Genomic DNA, 21,556 nt, shown 5'->3' with positions numbered 1-21,556 from the left:
ATGGCTGCAGGGGTCCTTTGTAAATACAGGCAGGTGTGTCCAGACTAGGATCTCAACCAACATCATTCCAAGGACCAAATGTATGGCCACCACTCCAAAGACCCAATAGATGGCCATGGCTTTTTGGGGAGTAGTGATGAGCTTGGGTGTGTTCAGACTAGGATCTCAACCTATATAATTCTAAGGGCCAAATGTATTGCCCCCACTCCAAGGACCCGGTGTATGGCCATAGTTTATTATTATTATACGGGATTTATATAACGCCAACAGTTTCCGCAGCGCTTTACAATATGAGGGAAGACAATACAGTTACAATACAATTCAATACAGGAGGAATTAGAAGGCCCTGCTCTTTATAGATTACAATCTAAAAGGGAGGGTCAAGTAAAACAAAATGCAATAACTGTGGGGGATGAGCTGATCGAGAAAATGGAAGTACAGTTGTTAGGTGTGGGAAGGATAGGCTTCTCTGAAGAGGAGGGGTTTCAGGGATCGTCTTAAAGCTAATAGACTAGGAGATAATCGGACAGATTGGGGTAAGGAGTTCCATAGGATTGGAGAGGCTCTGGAAAAGTCCTAGAGGCAAGTATGGGAGGAGGTGACGAGGAAGCTAGAGAGCAGGAGGTTTTGAGAGGTACGGAGAGAGAGCGATTAGGTTTGTATTTTTGAGGCTAGTGATGTAGCTGGGGGCTAAAATGTGGATGGCTTTGTAAGATGTTGTTTGTATTTCTAATTTATTTGTTGGGTGAGCGGAAGCCAGTGGAGGGATTGACAGAGAGGAGTAGTGGACACTGAGCGATTGGTAAGGTGGATGAGTCTGGCAGCAGCATTTATGATGGATTGAAGGGGGGGGGGGGGGTAGCCTATGTAGAGGTAAGCCAATGAGAAGGGAATTGCAGTAGTTGAGGTGCAAGATGACCAGGGAGTGAACTAGGAGCTTTGCTGTGTCATTGGTTAGAAAGGGGCGTATTTTGGAGATGTTGCAGAGGTTGAGGTGGCATGATTTGGACTGTGATTGGATGTGGGGCTTGAAGGAGAGTTCAGAATCCAGGACAACACCTAGGACCTTGGCATGGGGGGATGGGCTGATAGTTGTGCCATCGATTTGGCCTGAGAGATCGGAGGAAGGGGCACGTGGTGGAGGGAAAATTATAAGTTCGGATTTGGATAGATTGAGTTTGAGGAAGTGGTGTGACATCCAGACTGATATATCTGCTGGCAAATTAGTGATACGTGAGGAGACTGAGGGAGACAGCTGGGGGGTGGATAAATAGATTTGGGTATTGTCAGCGTAGAGATGGTATTGGAAGCCATGGGAGGCTATCAGCTGACCCAGAGAGGAGGCGTAGATTGAAAATAGGAGAGGTCCAAGAACAGAACCTTGGGGGAACCCAACAGAGAAAGGAAGAGGAGAGGAGGAAGTAGAATTGTAGGTAACGCTAAATGTGCTGTTGGTTAAGTAGGAAGAGAACCAGTGAAGAGTACAGTCAACCGTATACTTGACTTATTGAAGAGTAGTGATGAGCATCGGTGTGTACAGACTAGAAACTCAACCAAAGTCATTCCCTAGGACCAAATGTAGGGCCATCACTCCAAGGACCCAATGGATGGCCAGGGCTTATTGGAGAGTAGTGATACAACTGGGTGTGTTCAGACTTGGGACTCTGGACCTCATCCAAGGCTGGTTTTCCAAATGTGTGCAGGGGTTCTTTCTAAAAACAGGCAGCTTTCGAATGGTGATGTGGAAAACTTCACGCTGGACCTCATGTAACTTGGATTAATTGCCCCTCCACTCTTCCTCCAAACTCTGGGACCCTAATTTCCAAATGAAATGCAACATTTTCCACAGTCCGTGATGATTTGGGGAGCCGTGTCATCTGCTGGTGTTGGTCCACTGGGTTTTATCAAGTCCAAAATCAGCACAGGCCTCTACCAGGAAATTATAGAGCCCTTCATGCTTCCCTCTGCTGACCAGCTTTATGGAGATGCTGATTTCATTTTCCAGTAGGAGTTGACACCTGCCCACACTGCCAAAAGTATCAATACCTTGTTTAACTATCATGATATCACTGTGCTTGATTGGCCAGCAAACTCGCCTGACCTAAAACCCCATTGAGAATCTGTAGGGTATTGTCAAGAGGTGGTGGGTAGGGGGTGGAACCAAGAAACAGTGCTCAGAGGTGGGTAGGGGGTGGAACCAAGAAACAGTGCTCGGAGGTGGGTAGGGGGTGGAACCAAGGAATGGTTCTCGAAAGTGGGTAGGGGGTGGAACCAAGGAACAATGCTCAGAGGTGGGTAGAGAGTGGAACCAAGGAATGGTGCTAGGAGGTGGTAAGTATAGGAAACAAAGAAGGCACATTATCTTCTAAACCTCTTTTATTAAATGGTATAAAACAGAGGTGAATGTACTCACAAACCAATGTTTGCATCATAGCTTAGACATAACATCATCTGCTTAAGTCCATAAACCTAAATGCACAATGCTTGTAGACACGTCAGTTAACGCGTTTTAAGATTACCCTCTTCTTCAGAGCCTTTTCTGGAAGACTACTGGTATAGCTGAAGGATTTTTGTGGTCCAATTCCGTGTCTCTCAGTCTGGTCCTGTCACTTTGCAGATCCTGTTCTCATGTCTCGGGGTAGGGGGTGGAACCTAGGAATGGAGGTGGGTAGGGGGTGGAGAAAAGGGGTGACTCAGAAGGAGGGAGTACTTGCACCAATTGTCTGTGAAAAAAAGCTCTGGACACACCAATCTCTTCAAGCAAGGCTATACATTCCTGTAGCTTCTATGCCAGCTAAAGAGTTTACATTGAAAATACAGAATCCCTTAAAATGAGCACCAAAAAAAGGAAACAAATGGATGAACTGCAGTGCAACTATGCCACATCTGGCAGCTATTTGAATACTAAAGCACCCTAGGTTTTGGGGGCCCTGGGCACTCTGGATAGCAGTTAAACATCTGTGCAGGCGCACATTCAGTAACTTCCTATGTACAAACATTGAGCAGTCCGTCACCACAGGTTTGTTTTAAATTGTCCAAATGTCCTCTGTAAACACATGATTTTACGAGTCTCCATATGATTTAACAACCCCTCCTGATATGAAGTCTATAAACTAACTCTTTTTATAGCTGCTAAACTATTGTCACAGCATTTTCCGGTACAGTTCTATCCATGGCGAAACACTCTATAGGTTTTAAAACCACTCAGCCGCTTAGAGGTGGTTGCGGGAGCATTGTAATTATTCCACTATATATTCTGTCATTGAGAGTCAGTATGTCAGGCAAGGTCTAAAACAAACCTATTTTATTGATGACCTTCAGTTTGTATTGGAGGCCTTTAATCCCGGCGATTTATTGTTGCTGCTTTTATAAAGAACCGGCATCCTCAAAGTACAATACAAGAATGGTATGTGTGGTCACAAGAGATAGAAAATCATCTGACTTGGTAGGCTTTGCACTGAAAGTGATGTTATATTTTATGTTTTACATATTTGTTAGCATATTATGTTTTTAGAAAATCCATCGATAGATAGATAGATAGATAGATAGATAGATAGATAGATAGATAGATAGATAGATAGATAGATAGATAGATAGATAGATAGATAGATAGATAGATAGATAGATAGATAGATAGATAGATAGAAGCCCTTTGTATCAGCAACAGCAGGTAAACAGAGCTGGCAATTCAGGTTCTGCAACAACTGAAAAAAAAACTATACCTAAACTTCAGCATTAACCACTTAAGCCCCGGAAGATTTTACCCCCTTCCTGACCAGGGGGTTTTTTGCAATTTTTTACTGTGTGACTTTAACGGACAATTGCGCGGTCGTGCGACGCTGTACCTAAACGAATTTCACGTCCTTTTTTTTCCCACAAACAGAGCTTTCTTTTGGTGGTATTTGATCACCTGTGCGATTTTTTGATCATGCGCTATAAACAAAAAAAGAGCGTACATTTTGCAAAAATAACAATATTTTTCACTTTTTTTTATATGAAATTCCCCCCCCCCCCAAAAAAAAAATGTAAAAATCAAAATTTTTTAACATTTTCGGCCAATTTGTTTTATGCTACATATGTTTGGTAGAAAAAAATCGCAAAAAGTGTATTTTGATTGGTTTGCGCAAAAGTTATCGCGTTTACTAAAAAAGGGAAAGATTTTTGTCATCCTTGGTGTTTTTTTTTTTAACGAGTAATGGCGGCGATCTGCAATTTTTTTGCGGTACTGCGACATTGCGGCGGACAGATCGGATCCTTGACTGACATTTTTGACACTTTTGGGGGTACCAGTGACATTACTGCAGTAATCAGTGCTATACATATGCACTGTTACTGTATAAATGACACTGGCAGGGAAGGGGTTAACTGTATTGGAGAGGGAGGGGTTAAGTGTGTCCTAGGGGCGTGTTTCTAACTGTGATGGGATATGTCTCCTATTGTAAAAACAGAGATCAACGGTTCTACATAGTAGAACCGTCTGATCTCCATTTTTACACAGAGGAGAATGACAGGCGGCTTGTTTACATAAGCCGCCCGCCTTTTTCCAGCTCTACCGACGATAGTAGTGTGACCGGCGGACATCGGGTCCGCCGGTCACACGCGCGGACTCCTCTGTGAACGAGCCGGGGCGGGCGCGCACCTCAGCGGGCGTGCGCTTGCCCGCTATTGGCTCAAAACCCGGTCACAGGCTAGCGACGTAGACCTATGTCACTCTGCCTGGCCGGGGCTGACTGCCACAGTAAATATACTGTGCGCAGTCGGCAAGCGGGTAAAGTGGTTCTAAAGACAGAAGTTTTTTTTTAACTTAATGCATTCTTTGCATTAAGGTAAAAAAACATGTACGCAGCTCACCAGCCCCCTTTATACTTACCTGAGTCTGATCTTGATCCAGTGCTGTGCCCAAGAGCAGCGGCTCTTTTAGCTCTCTCAATCCTCATTGGACAGAGAGACAGCAGTGGGAGCCATTGCCTCCTGCTCCTGTCAATCACAGCTAGTGAGCGGAGAGCTGGGGACGGGGCTGAGCACACAGTGCAGCCGAGGATAGAGTTTAATTCCCCATACACTTGAATACATACAGTGCATCACACAGACATGGGACAGGTTGACGCGTTTCACGATTCTTTAGATTGCTTACTCATAACTGCTTATGAGTAAGCGATCTAAAGAATCGTGAAACGCGTCAACCTGTCCCATGTCTGTGTGATGCACTGTATGTATTCAAGTGTATGGGGAATTAAACACTTCCATTTTCAAACTTTCTCTTTGATTACTTGACTACTGGATGGCGGATCCGACCTGCACCGGAGTGCTTTGCCTCACCTGAGCGGCTTTTTTCTGTTACTACAGCCGAGGATAGAGCCAGCACTAGTGCCCACATAGCAAACTCTTGCTATGGAGGCACACAGCAGCAGGGTGAAGCCAGTAGCCCTGGTGGGGGACCTGAGAAGAGGAGGATTGGGTCTGCTCTGTGCAAAACCATTGCGCAGTGCAGGTAAGCATGCGATGCTTATTATAAAAAAAAAAAAGGAATTTAGGTTTACATTCACTTTCCACACACTGGAACTGAAGAATTGACATGGATACGTTATGAAATACACTCTTCAACATTGCAGGAAAGTCCAGTTGAATGTGACAAACTACTACTAGATATATGTGATGCTAGATTCACTTTAACAATGAATTCCAGGTATGGCAATTTTTACATAGTTGCATTGGTCCATTCCAATGGGGTCCTTCTTGAAGCTGGAAATCACTGTAGTAGACACTGCTACTCCAATGATCTCCACTAGCTTCCAGTGCCGAGGATCTGCCTTGCTGCATTGTGAGTACAAGAGATTGTCTGCCTGGGTATCATTCGGAGAACGCTTTGCATTTTCTCAATGAAGGCATTGTGTTCTCTTATTGGCAAAGGTGAAGATCGTGCCATCATTGCTCCACCTCTCCATCTCTCCACTTCGTTTATTAAGAGAATACTTTGCCTTCATTGAGAAAATGCAAAGAGTTCTGTCAATGGCTCTCATGCAAAACAAGTGACCTCTTCAGGGCAACCTCCTAGCATGGGATCCAGAAGCTAGAGGAGATCACTAGTGTACTGATGTCTACTTCAGTAATTTTCCACTTCCGCAAGGATCGGCGAGTTATGGCACATACATACATATATACATACAGTACATTGGTCTAAGCTGTACAATACAAAAATATCTGTATCTAAACTTCAGCTTTAAAGCCTAACTCCAGGCACTGCATGGGTTAACTGCTTGTTTTTGTCTAGGGCAGCGTAATGGCACCCTTTACAATTATGGACAATCTCAAGCCACCCTCCAAAATGATGACATTCTAAAATGTATTAACTATTCTGGTAGTTTTACGTAATGCAGCAGCTTCAATACACGTAGGACAAACAATGTTAGAGGTGATTTAGTCTTCCAAAGCAAATACACTTTTCCACACTGGTACTGACTAGTATTCCATGTTTCTCTTCTCCCTCAGTTTTTCTCCATCACTGAGACCCCAAAGCTGATTGAGAGGCAAGGGAGTGTCAAACAAGGATGATATGCAGGCAACTGACATCCTTCATGTCAACTCATGTCATTGGTCCTTAGGAGGTTGGCACCTAGAAGGTTGCAATGGTGTACAATGAAAACCTGTGGCTTTGTGTAACTAAAAGGCAGGTTTTATCCACCCACCGGCTTGTATACAATTTTGGTGCAATTTTAGGCATTTTGCAAAGGCCCCCCTGAAGAAACCTCAAGGCACCCCAGGGTGCCTGGACACCCTGGTTGAAAAAGGCTGGTCTAGAGGGTTGGAGAACAGAGTTATACTTACCTAATCCTACGATCTTCCTCACGCAAGACCAGTCCCTGCAGCTTATGCCCCATCGCGGTCTAACAGTCTTATGCTCTGTTATTAGGAAAATGTAACAAGTATGAAATCCCAATTTGGCTGAAAAAGAAGAAATATACTTTAGGTTGGGGGTTGTGTATTCTTTTTTGGCCCCATTCCATCTAACTCTGCCACTGTTTGATGCCTATGCATTTTTACACTCCGCATCAACAACAGATAATTTTTTGTTTCTCGCTGGAAATTAGGAATCAAGGATGCGCTACGCGGGTGCTAATCTTTTTTTTTTTTATTCCCAAATATGTATCTCGTTCCTAAAACACTGAATATGAATCAAAACCCTCGCAACATCCTTCCTTCCAATTTCTCGGCATCTAAACAGAGGCAGTGAACGATTTGGTGATATTTATGTAAGTGGTGAATGCATGAAAGAATTTTATAGGAAACAAGAGAAAATATTTATGCAGGAGTGCCTGCCTTTATTTATGGTCGAGAAATTGCCATTTCCCAGATGTTTAAGGCAGGTTGGACCGGTGTGTGTGCTGGATCATAAATAGAATGGGATGGATGTAGCATCTGTATGTTGTGTTTACAGCTCACTGCCTGTGTTTAGCTTAAAGTAAGCAAATGAATGCCAACACAAGGTACGGAATATCAAATGGGGATTTATATTGCAGTGGCTTTGCGGAGAACAGTGACAGAAAAGGAAAAAAATGTACTTGGAAAGGAAAAGATAACTCCTTTAAACCAACATTTTAGGGATAAGCCCATTTTAAATTTTTTGGTTCAAAGCGGACCTTCACCCTAAACTAATTTTAATTTTGCCCTGCCTCCTCCCCCTTTCACTTTTGGATATTCATACATTATTAAATTTTTTTGTTTTTTGTGTGCACTTTTTTATGCAGCGGGTGTAGCTTTTGAGTGTGTTTCACACACCACGGGCTTATAAAAAAAAAAAAATGCTATTACAAGAGAGCCTGCTCTAAAAAATTGGACCAGGCAGGCAGGCATCATCTTGGTATAACCACCGAAAGTACAGGAAGTGGTTAACCACTTTACCACCGGAGGATTTTGCTGTCTTACGTCCAGGCCACTTTTTTGTGATTCGGCACTGTGCGACTTTAACTGACAATTGCGCGATCGTGCGACGCCGTACCCAAACAAAATTTACGTCCTTTTTTTCCCACAAACAGAGCTTTCTTTTGGTGGTATTTGATAACCTGTGCAATTTTTACTTTTTGCGCCTTTAAACGAAAAAAGAGCGTACATTTTGAAAAAATAACAATATTTTTCACATTTTTTTATATGAAATCCCCCCCCCCCCAAAAAAATGTAAAAATCAATTTTTTTTTTAATTTTTGGCCAATTTGTTTTCTGCTACCTATGTTTGGTAAAAAAAAAAATCACAATAGGCGTATTTTGATTGGTTTGCGCAAAAGTTATTGCGTTTACTAACTAAGGGAAATATTTCTGTAATTTTTGGTGTTTTTTGTTTAACGAGTAATGGCGGCGATCTGCGTTTTTTTTTGCGGGACTGCTACATTGCGGCGGACAGATCGGACCCCTGACTGACATTTTTTACACTTTTGGGGGTACTAGCGACATTACTACAGTAATCAGTGCTATAAATATGCACTGTTACTGTAAAAATGACACTGGCAGGGAAGGGGTTCATTTTATTGGAGAGGGAGGGGTTAATGTATGCCTGGTGCTTACTAACGTGTGTGGGGGGAGGTGACTGAGTGACACAGGGACAGATCGCATGTTCAGCTATGCTGAACCCTGCAATCTGACCCTGCCTGTCACTTAGGAGATCCGCTCGCTTTGTTTACACAATCGGGCGGATCTCCAAACTCGATTCCCAGACGATCGGGGAAGAGCAGCGGCGATTGCCACTGCTCCTCCCCTGGCCCGACTCCCGCTGTGAATGAATACAGTGGGAGCGAGCCTCCGGCGGCGCGCGAGCACCGCCAACAAGGGGAGGAGTTAAGCGACGTAGGTCTACGTCGCTGGACGATAACGAGCCACTGTGCCGCAGTAGAGGCACAGTGACTGGTTGTAAAGTGGTTAAAGACTCTATAGAGAAAATACTGTATTAATGAAATTTACCCACCAACAAACTAAAGGACCTAAATCATATTACAGTTTGTCTCCTATAAGCGCACAAATAATCAAAGTTTGTAAATAATTTTGGTGCAACCTACGTACGTGTAATTAGGGATGATCGAATGGTTCGGATCGACCATCGGTTCGACCCGAACATTGACTGTTCGAAATTCGGCCAAATTCCGAACTTTTTGCTGAAAAAGTTCGGAATTCGGCAACCAGAACTGACCAAAATGCAATGGGACAGGAACTGGGCTTTAAAAGCCCTTGATTGGACCAGAACCATCAGTAAAAGCCAATTGAGTGGGCAGGAGGATGCTAGGAATGTGATTGGAGTGACTAGGGGGTCCAGAGGCCAATCAGTAGTGAATACGCCCCCCAGTATATAAGATTGCCCCGCCAAATTTCTAGCATTGTAATACAGGGATGTGGAAGAGAGTGGAAGCAGTTCTGTTACTCCTGCTTCAAAAGTGTCATTTAGCAATTATTAGTGTGAGGAAAGGGATATCTAGTGTAGTTAGGGTACTATATACCACTATAGTTAGATTTAATAATCTAGTTTCTGTAGGGAATGTGTTAAGTGTCAGGGTGACTGTAGTGTAGTGTAGGGTTAACTGACTCTGACTGCTATGGCAGAGTGACTAAACCCTTCCATGTCAGGGTGACATAGAAAAAAGATTGTTTGTATTAGAATTGCAGTAGAGCAGGATAGTGGCTTCGCTACTTTCACACCTGGCCGTTTTTGTTGCAGGCGTTTTTTTGGGCATTTTTTGGGCTTCTTTGGAGGCATGCATAACATCCGAACTTCTGTGTAGGGGTATATATACACACACACACTTATATGTATTTATACACATACACATATATAGGTGTGAAAGTAGCAGAACCCTATGCCTGCGCTAATGAAATTATTTGCAGGCATAGGGCTTCGCTCCTATCACACCTATATGTGTGTATGTGTATAAATACATATATGTGTGTGTGTATATATATACCCCTATACAAAAGTTCAGATGTTATGCCTGCCTCCAAAGACGCCCAAAAAATGCCCCAAAAAAAACAGCTGCAACAACACACCTGTGCGTTTTTGTTGCAGGCGTTTTTTTTTTGGGCATTTTTTGGGCGTCTTTGGAGGCAGGCATAACATCTGAACTTCTATATAGGGGTATATATATACACACACACACTTATATGTATTTATACACATACACACATATAGATGTGATAGGAGCGAAGCCCTATGCCTGCAAATAATTTCATTAGCGCAGGCATAGGGTTCTGCTACTTTCACACCTATTTATGTGTATGTGTATAAATACATATATGTGTGTGTATATATATACCCCTACACAGAAGTTCAGATGTTATGCCTGCCTCCAAAGATGCCCAAAGAAATGCCCAAAAAAACGCCTGCAACAAAAACGCCCAGGCATAGGGTTCTGCTACTTTCACATCTATATATGTGTATGTGTATATATACATACATGTGTGTGTGTATATATACCCCTACACAGAAGTTCAGATGTCATGCCTGCCTCCAAAGATGTCCACAAAAAAGCCCAATAAACGCCTGCAACAAAAACGGCCGGTTGTGAAAATGGCGGAGCCACTATCCTGCTCTACTGCAATTCTAATACAAACAATCTTTTTTTTTTTCTGGTTCTGGACATGCTACAGAGCTGAAACTTCACAGATACACTTTTTAGACCCCCCAGACACTAAATCCAAAGAAATCTCTTTTTTTTTCAATAATTTTTTCATTAATTGGCTCTCTATCAAAAATTACAATTTTAAGAACTTTTTTTGTGTGATTAATAGTCCCTGGGGCATGACCCAGAACCCTAGGCACATTTTAGGGGCATTTATTTGGTTTTAGGGCTTCAAAATGGTGTTGTTTGATTACTGAAGTTCGGGTCCCATTGATTTCAATGGGGTTCTGAAATCCGGGCCGAACTTTCGGGAAGTTCGGGTGTTCTGGTCGAACCAAACTTTTCAAAAGTTCGATCATCCCTACGTGTAATGTACAATAGTAATGGTCAGCTCCATCTAGCGGCTGATGTGCACATTCTAAGTTCATTGTTATCCCACTAAAGCACATGCACGAGAGACCTGCAGAAACCTGTGAGGAAGGCCCCAAGGTTTGGACTGCCTAAAATCCTCCACAGGGTTTAATCTGATACTGAGGAAGCCCCCCTGTTTTAATCTGATATATTTGTTGGCATGCTATCATTGTCTTGAAAGAAATTTGCCATAGGTATATCCATACCCTCTTTATGGAACAAGTGGTATAGTGGTGCTGGCGGTTTCTACTTCTCCAGTCTTTATCTTTGTGAACTTTTTGCAGTCCCAGCTTTGGTACAATGGGGTGCCCGAAGTCTAATACACATATATACTAGAGGGGTGCCGGTGACACTGGTTACATAGTTAGTGAGGTTGAAAAAAGACACAAGTTCATCCGGCTCAACCAATAAAATACAAAAAACAATAGAGAAAACCCAATCATACAATTCCATATGCACAATCCTATATCCACAGTTGATCCAGAGGAAGGCGAAAAACCCCAGCAAAGCAAGATCCAATTTACTACAGCAGGGGAAAAAAATCCTTCCTGATCCCCCAATTAGAGTGGCAGGAAAAGTGATCAATGGGATATGTTCCTCCATGAATTCTTAGATTTACAATCTAAGGTAATGCCAGCAAAGATTTAATGGTAAAGAAAAAAATAGTTATTTACCCTGTGTTAGTAAAGCCTGTTCCGGGGCTGGTTTTACTGGGAGTCTGATAGAGCTCTGGGATGGACAGACCTTCTCCCTAGGTCTTGATTAGGGCAGCTGGTCCGGAGAGTTTCTCCGTGGATGTGGCGACTAGGAGCATGGCCGTTTGTAGCCAAACTTTGCTGCAATTGTTTGCTTTATAAAGGAAACACTTACCTTTACCAAGGACTTTGTCAGGTCACAGATGCAGTAAGGCTCAGTAGAGCAGATATTTACTTTCTTATGAGTTGTGGCAAAAGGCCCTTTACCTTATGTTTGCGACTATCCTTTGGATTAAACCTGATACTTTTGTTAAAGAAACTGAGTTTGTCCCTGCCTTGAGCCTGATCCCCTACAATATATATGATATAGATAGATAGATAGATAGATAGATAGATAGATAGATAGATAGATAGATAGATAGATAGATAGATAGATAGATAGATAGATAGATAGATAGATAGATAGATAGATAGATAGATAGATAGATAGATAGATAGATAGATAGATAGATAGATAGATGCATTTAGATATATATGCAATATCCAATGGTTGCCACCGCACACAAATCAGGGATAAAAGATGGGCCTGGGTGCACAGCAGAGACAGCGCATATAGACCAAAGAAGAGAGCGGCACTCACGGTTCTTGAAAGGTGAACGGACAATAACGGTTTAATCGATGTTTCAACGAGGCACAAGCTCGTCTTCCTCAGGATCATCCTGAGGAAGACGAGCTTGTGCCTCATCAAAACATTGATTAAACCGTTATTGTCAGGGCCGTCTTTAATACTCATTGAGCCCTGGGCAAACATTTTCTTGGGCCCCCCCCCCCCCCCCCATGCAATTTCGCTCTCTACCTGCTCTGAGACATACAACAAAATCAGCAGCTAGACTCAAAATCAGTTTACTACAGGTGCTGAGATTATAGCATATCAATCACTGAATGGTTGCAAGAGGTTACAGCATATCTCTACCACCTACTGATTAGTTGCTAGGGGTTACTGCACATTTCTGCTTGTTGATTGGTTGCTAGATGTTACTGCACATCAATATTACTCATTGATTGGTTGCTAGAGGTTACTGCACATCATTACTGCTCACTGATTGGTTGCTATTGGATACTGTTCATCATTACTACTTACTCATTGGTTGCTAGAGTTAAACGTGGCAATCCCTCTATGAAGGGGCCCCTGGACTGAACGTGGCAGTCTCCCTGTGAAAGGGCCCCTGGACTGGAGGTTGCAATCTCTCCATGGAAGGGCCCCTGGACTGAGGGAAGAAGTCTTCTTATGAAGAGGCCTCAGGACTGGAGGTAGCAGCCTCCCTATGATAGGACCCCTGGACTGGTGGTGGCAGTCTCCCTATGGAGGAGCCCCTGGACTGGAGGTGGCAGTCTCCCTATGGAAGGGCCCCCGGACTGGAGGTAGCAGTCTCTCTATGGAGGCCCACAGAAGAGAGAATGCTTACTTCATTACTACCTCCAGTCCAGGGGTCCATTCATAGAGGGAGACTACTGCCCCCAGTCCAGGGGCCCCTCCTATTGTATAAAGACATGGAATTGAAAGTCCCAGTGGTGACACTAGTGACAGTAGTAAGGAACACTGTGCTCTCCTCCCGGCAGTGTAGGGGTAAAGGTGCTCGACCAGTGTGTGCCCTGTATGTGGGTCTTACCTGAGCTAAGTTAAGCCCATGTGGCTCTCCCCTCCACCTTCACAGCAGGAAGGTGCTAATCAGTGTGGGTGCACGGCGCTCACTCTCCGAGGTGAAAGCAACAGAACTGTCACAGTGGGGCTAGGGGGGGTGGGGGGGTTTCGAGGAAGTGGACGGCCTCAGACTCGCATCACGCACCAGCCCAGCAGCGGCAGCGCCACCCAGTGTAAGTGAAGCTATGCAGGGAGAGGCAGATCACTCCTCTGTAACAGGGCTGTGGCCGGGACTACAGGAGCAGTATCGGCAAATGCGACCGATTGCTCCTTCCACAGCACCTGCCCAGCACTGCCAGTCTTTTGGTGGAAGTGCCTACCAGAGCCAATTATACTGTTGGCAATGGCAACCACGGGCAGTGGGCTCAAGGGGCAGCTGCTTTGGGCCCCACAACAATGATTGGGCCAAGGGCAGATGCCCCTTTTGCCCTGCCTTAAAGACGGCCCTGGTTATTGTCCGTTCACCTTTCTAGACCCGTAAGTGCCGCTCTCTTCTTTGGTCTATATATATAGATATATATATATATATATATATATATATATATATATATATATACATATACACACACACATTAGAAAATACTGTGAAATGCATTGAGTCACTCCTACACCAATTAACTATCTGCACTCTTTATGGAAATGCACATTTATTTAACACTTTCTGTGCTTATGGAAATTTGGTTGACCTAATTACTTATTTGTCAATGGTAGAATAAGGTGAAGTATGTGGAGGCTCAAATTGTATTTTTTAGATCTTTATAGCTAATTTATTCGATCTTGTAAAAACAGCCATTTAAGTTGGGTGATCGTATGTGAGTTTATTCTCCTTGTGATAATTAATAAACCATTTTGTTTTTTCTTTTTACATCTGTTTGTATTGTAGTATTGTTAAAGTTTGTTTTTTCAAATTATGAAATTACAAAAAAGAAACCCACAACTTTCACTGCAATACTACCTTCAAACCTGCACAGTTCCCCATGAAAGGTCTGCTCCATCCTGTTGCTGCCACTAGTCTTTTGGTTGTTTTCCAACCAGGGCCATTCAAAATAAAATTCAAATTCCTGTGGGCCTAAGTGGCATGGACTGACTTCTGGAATCACAGTACCCCTCACTGTGGGGTGCTCACATTTTATTACTCAGTGCAGGGGGGAGTACTACCCATGGTCATATAATTATTAATCATTCCAATTTTGATCACCAGTGAGGGCCAAAGCTAGTCTTTATAAACTGAGCTGGACGTAATCAAATATATCCAAATACGATATACATGAAAACATAGGGCATCATGGGGTGGAGGGTTTTGAAGGGTTTAAATGGAGTTTCCAGATAAAGTAAAATCTGTAATATGAGAATTATAAAAACAGCTTCTAAAATGTGTTTGCATTTTGTTTTTGGTGCTTGTTGACCATGTATATGTGTCAATTTGATCTCATCATAAAAATAAATAAATAATTGCCCCTTAATTCAACTGGTAAAGGGGTCATCTGGATCCTTATTAGTTCATATCCACCTTGGTCAGATAGCAACCGATGTTTAAAGCCAGAGATGTATAGTAACTAAGTAGAACTACTTCACTACTGTACTTAAGTACCGAAAGGCGGTATCTGTACTTTCCTAGAGTAGAATTTTTTTCTCCTACTTCCACTTTTACTTCACTACATTTTTTCAATGATTTCAAAACTTCTACTCCGATATTTTTTTTTGTGCTGCATAGTTACTCGTTACAATTATAAAAACTACCACTGCCAGAACAGTAGATGGCAGGTTTCATGAAGCTCAAAACATGTGTATTATCAGCGCATACGAAAATAAAAGCTACTGTATGTATAAATAAAAGCTGCATTTGAAATAATAAAAAACAATATGATGTTCAAACTTTTGACTTCTTTCTTTAATAACTACATAACACAGTACTTGTACTTTTACTTTCAGTACTTGAGTAGCAATTTTTTTTTTCAAAACTACTGGTACTTTAAAAGCAATGGGGTTTTTTGGTGTCTCACGCCAAGGTAATGGGACTTTATGGGCAAGTGGCATTAATACAAAAAGGAAATAAGGAAAATTGTATATATAAAAATTGAATTTATTTACAATCTTTGTGGAAAACAAAGTACTATTGCATATCAAGATGTGAGTATTAGTGTTGGGTATAGGCCCAATGTGATAAGAGTAGGAAGAGAGGATTCTAGAGGTGAATCCGTGACAGTTGTGATAACTTGTGACAGTCAATATGGATTCTTGTCTCTGTGCGTCCCAATTGTTCAGGAACAATTAAACAGAGTTTTATCCATAATTCCCTGACGCGTTTCGGCTATATCAGCCTTTTTCAAAGGTTTCTGTCACCCAGCTGAAAAGTACAAATAATGGTGTTTAATATTTCCTTGGGAAATATATATAATTATATTAAATGTATCAAAGTGCTAAAAAGTACATACTTGTTTTTTTATCCTGTTTCTGCAAACCAAAGAATTCAAAGAAGTTCTCTCTGTATCCACCAAGCCTGCAGCAAGGAGTCGTAAGGTACCGCAGTCTGGAAGGATATGTTATGTTGTTTAATGCGAGTAATAATGTATATATTTATATTTATGTAGGAGTGACTATTATCATTATTGCACTCACCTCCAAAATAAGAGGTGTTCATGAATCTCTAAATTAGGAGTCCAGTAATGTCTTAAAAGGATCCTGGAGAGATACATGTATATACATATATATAAAGAAAAGGTCATCTCCCAAATCAATATCTGTATATAACTATATATCCCATCCAAGCACTTACAATTGCAGGGTTTGGGTGAAGGTAAAGAGGACGTGTCTCTCTGCTGTTTCAATCCAGGGATGAGTTGTTACCCCGTTCTGAAATGTATCATTTGTTTGTGTCCATAAAGTAATTTCAAACAGTAATTGCTTGTGAATAAAAGTATCTTTTATTTGTGACTTTGAGGAGTAAAGGGTGAACACTTACATTTGGAAAGGGTCTGAAGAAGAGATCGGGTCCTTCACAGCATGCAGTTCTACGTCCGTCCGGTTCCCTCTGTAAGAGGGAAGTGAGGAGGGATGCCGGCTCCCCGGCCTTATAAAGCCGTTCGCGCATGCGCCGTAGGCGCCGCGCTTGATCGGCTCTTTCCGTCAGTGACTCGGGGGCCTCGTACTGCGCATGCGCCTGGGTGATGCGCGCGCAGTACGAGTCAGTCCTGACAGTTTTGGCCGCTGACACGGAATGATGAGATCTGGGACCGCATCTGCCGTGATCGGCAGGTGCGGGGGGGGGAGGAAAGATCTTGTGAGTCCTCTTCCCGTCTCAATAAGACCCCTGTCACTGGGGGTGGCAGGGGTTTACCGTGCCAGGTGCAGGTTTGGAGAAGATACAGGATGGTTTGCTGTTAAAGCAGGATGTACATATCGGTATACAAAACGACATTTCTATTATGTCAAATATAAAGAATAAAGGAAAATGAAAATTGGTCATTATTCATATATATAATATACTTAAGATAATTTTAACAGCAGTAAGAATATATGATGCCCAGAGAGATATTCCCAAAGAGGGGATGTTCGGTAAGCATTTACAGGTCTGGTACATCAAAAGGAGGGGGGGGGGAGGGGAGGGGGGAAGGGGAAGGAAAGGGTGATTTGGGCAGGAAGTTTTGATCACTGGTAATAGTATATTTTGTATATTTTGTTAATCTGTTTTGCCAGAGGCAAAACCTTCCAAAAACGGTCTGAAACTTTCTGTTTCATTAAGTCCTGGGTATTTTGTAGCATTGAGACGTCTGATCCATCGCATCTCCATTTGCAAAAGTTTCTTATTCCAATCGCCCCCACGTTGAGGTATATGCATTCTCTCAAGGGCGATAAAAGTTACTTTTGGCATTTTATTGTTGTGTATGTTTTTAACATGTCTGCCAAGTGGTAGATGGAAGTTGCATATGGTCATACTTTGGATATGTTTGTTAATCCTCTTGCCCATCTCTTGTTTCGTCTTACCGACGTAAAAAGACCCACATTCGCACCTCATAAGGTAAACGACCCCCCTTGTTCTACAATTGACGTAGTGCCGTGGTCTGAAATGTTCACCATTTGGGAGGATGGTGTCCGTGCATTTTTTTATGACACTACATTGTGCGCAAGTGCCACAAGGATATGTACCCTTGTCCCTACAGGGGTCTTTCCGTTTTTCTTTAAACTCACTATGTATTAGATTTTGTTTAAGGGAGCCGGCCTTTCTATAGGTGACCAGTGGGCTGTCGGAGACGAATGGTTTTATTGTGGGGTCTTCACTTAGTATGGTCCAATGTTTTTGAAGTATTTTTTTAATTTTATAGTGTTCATTAGTGAATCGTAGGATAATACGGCTCTTTTCTCCTTGTTCTCTAATTTCATCCACTTTTTTGGTCTTAAATAGGAGTTTGTGTCTTTCTTGTTTTTTAGCTTTGTTAAAAGCTTTCCTTAAAGTACTTCTAGTATACCCTCTTTCAAGGAGTCTGCCTGTCAGGAGGTCGGCTTCTTTTTGGAAGTCTGCCTCCTCTCTGCAGTTTCTCCTTAGTCGTAGGAATTGGCTATAAGGTATAGCTTTTTTAAGGGGGGTTGGGTGGAAACTTGTAGCATGCAGGATTGAATTTCCTGCTGTTTCCTTTCGGTAAAGGGTTGTTTTAATTTCCCCATTCTCCTCCTTTAAAATCCAGGTGTCCAAGAACGCAATCTTCCTCTTGTCGTAGTTGAGAGTAAAATACATATTGTAGGTGTTGTTATTCATCACTTCCAAGCATTCTCTAATTAGGTTTTCTGGGCCTGTCCAAATGATAAAGATATCATCTAGAAAGCGCTGCCATAGTAGTATATGGTCTACAAAGATGTTATTTTTTTCCTCGGCTAGAAATTCTGATTCCCAGGCCCCCAAGTAGATGTTCGCATATGATGGTGCGCAACTCGTTCCCATCGCGACACCGCAGGTCTGTAGGAAATAGGTACCATCAAAGGTGAATACATTATGATTTAAAATATATTCTAACATCATCACAATGAATTAGTTGAATTTTTGGTCTCGTTCACTTTGTTGTTTGAGGGTTTCTCTTATAATCTCAATGCCTTTTTTGTGGGGAATATTATTATAAAGGGCTTCCACATCGATGGTAACCAGGAAAGCCTCTTCTGGTATTATTAGATCCTCGAGTATCTGGAGTAGGTGGACTGTATCTTTTAGATGTGATGGGAGTCTGGTCACATGTGGTCTTAGATGTGCATCTATAATCTAAAACGGAAAGACCCCTGTAGGGACAAGGGTACATATCCTTGTGGCACTTGCGCACAATGTAGTGTCATAAAAAAATGCACGGACACCATCCTCCCAAATGGTGAACATTTCAGACCACGGCACTACGTCAATTGTAGAACAAGGGGGGTCGTTTACCTTATGAGGTGCGAATGTGGGTCTTTTTACGTCGGTAAGACGAAACAAGAGATGGGCAAGAGGATTAACAAACATATCCAAAGTATGACCATATGCAACTTCCATCTACCACTTGGCAGACATGTTAAAAACATACACAACAATAAAATGCCAAAAGTAACTTTTATCGCCCTTGAGAGAATGCATATACCTCAACGTGGGGGCGATTGGAATAAGAAACTTTTGCAAATGGAGATGCGATGGATCAGACGTCTCAATGCTACAAAATACCCAGGACTTAATGAAACAGAAAGTTTCAGACCGTTTTTGGAAGGTTTTGCCTCTGGCAAAACAGATTAACAAAATATACAAAATATACTATTACCAGTGATCAAAACTTCCTGCCCAAATCACCCTTTCCTTCCCCTTCCCCCCTCCCCTCCCCCCCCCCCCTCCTTTTGATGTACCAGACCTGTAAATGCTTACCGAACATCCCCTCTTTGGGAATATCTCTCTGGGCATCATATATTCTTACTGCTGTTAAAATTATCTTAAGTATATTATATATATGAATAATGACCAATTTTCATTTTCCTTTATTCTTTATATTTGACATAATAGAAATGTCGTTTTGTATACCGATATGTACATCCTGCTTTAACAGCAAACCATCCTGTATCTTCTCCAAACCTGCACCTGGCACGGTAAACCCCTGCCACCCCCAGTGACAGGGGTCTTATTGAGACGGGAAGAGGACTCACAAGATCTTTCCTCCCCCCCCCGCACCTGCCGATCACGGCAGATGCGGTCCCAGATCTCATCATTCCGTGTCAGCGGCCAAAACTGTCAGGACTGACTCGTACTGCGCGCGCATCACCCAGGCGCATGCGCAGTACGAGGCCCCCGAGTCACTGACGGAAAGAGCCGATCAAGCGCGGCGCCTACGGCGCATGCGCGAACGGCTTTATAAGGCCGGGGAGCCGGCATCCCTCCTCACTTCCCTCTTACAGAGGGAACCGGACGGACGTAGAACTGCATGCTGTGAAGGACCCGATCTCTTCTTCAGACCCTTTCCAAATGTAAGTGTTCACCCTTTACTCCTCAAAGTCACAAATAAAAGATACTTTTATTCACAAGCAATTACTGTTTGAAATTACTTTATGGACACAAACAAATGATACATTTCAGAACGGGGTAACAACTCATCCCTGGATTGAAACAGCAGAGAGACACGTCCTCTTTACCTTCACCCAAACCCTGCAATTGTAAGTGCTTGGATGGGATATATAGTTATATACAGATATTGATTTGGGAGATGACCTTTTCTTTATATATATGTATATACATGTATCTCTCCAGGATCCTTTTAAGACATTACTGGACTCCTAATTTAGAGATTCATGAACACCTCTTATTTTGGAGGTGAGTGCAATAATGATAATAGTCACTCCTACATAAATATAAATATATACATTATTACTCGCATTAAACAACATAACATATCCTTCCAGACTGCGGTACCTTACGACTCCTTGCTGCAGGCTTGGTGGATACAGAGAGAACTTCTTTGAATTCTTTGGTTTGCAGAAACAGGATAAAAAAACAAGTATGTACTTTTTAGCACTTTGATACATTTAATATAATTATATATATTTCCCAAGGAAATATTAAACACCATTATTTGTACTTTTCAGCTGGGTGACAGAAACCTTTGAAAAAGGCTGATATAGCCGAAACGCGTCAGGGAATTATGGATAAAACTCTGTTTAATTGTTCCTGAACAATTGGGACGCACAGAGACAAGAATCCATATTGACTGTCACAAGTTATCACAACTGTCACGGATTCACCTCTAGAATCCTCTCTTCCTACTCTTATCACATTGGGCCTATACCCAACACTAATACTCACATCTTGATATGCAATAGTACTTTGTTTTCCACAAAGATTGTAAATAAATTCAATTTTTATATATACAATTTTCCTTATTTCCTTTTTGTATTAATGCCACTTGCCCATAAAGTCCCATTACCTTGGCGTGAGACACCAAAAAACCCCATTGCTTTTTCAGACATAGGGACGGAGGCAAAACTTACCTTCACACCATTTTTAAGATCAAAACCCCCACCCCCTCGTTAAACTACTGGTACTTTTACTTTCAGTACTTGAGTAGCAAAATTTAAAAAAAACTACTTGCAATACTTAAGTACAAAAAATGTTGAATACTTTACTACTTCTACTCAAGTCACTTTTTGAACGAGCACTTCCACTTCTACTCAAGTCACTTTTTGATCGAGCACTTGTACTTTTACTCAAGTATGGGTTTCGAGTACTTTATACAACTCTGTTTAAAGCCGACTATTCTATGCTAGCAATAATGGCCATAGTAACTCAAATACTGTTTTTACTGGAAATACACTGTAATTTTTCATTATTATTTTATTATATAACAAGTTACAAAGCAGGAAAATTGAAAAGATAATGAACAATATCATCACAAGTTCAGATTGAGTTAAATGTTTGCTGAAAACAGAGGATTTGCAAGGTAAGGTATGTATAGAGCTTAATCCTTGGGGCAGGTGAGACACGGGGAAAATGGGAAAAAATTGGAAACATCTGTTTTCAATTTTAAGTAGATGATGCGTGAACGGACAGAAACGGCAGAGAGAAAATATAAAGCCATACTGCAATCCTCAGATGCCCACTGGCGTATACTGGAGGGGGGGTTGCCCTAAAAAATAATTTAAAGGGAACAGAGAAGTTAAAA

The sequence above is a fragment of the Pelophylax lessonae genome (genome assembly GCF_965119305.1).
Source record: "Pelophylax lessonae genome assembly, chromosome: 10".
Classification (NCBI taxonomy): domain Eukaryota; kingdom Metazoa; phylum Chordata; class Amphibia; order Anura; family Ranidae; genus Pelophylax; species Pelophylax lessonae.
This window is presented reverse-complemented; position numbering follows the sequence as displayed.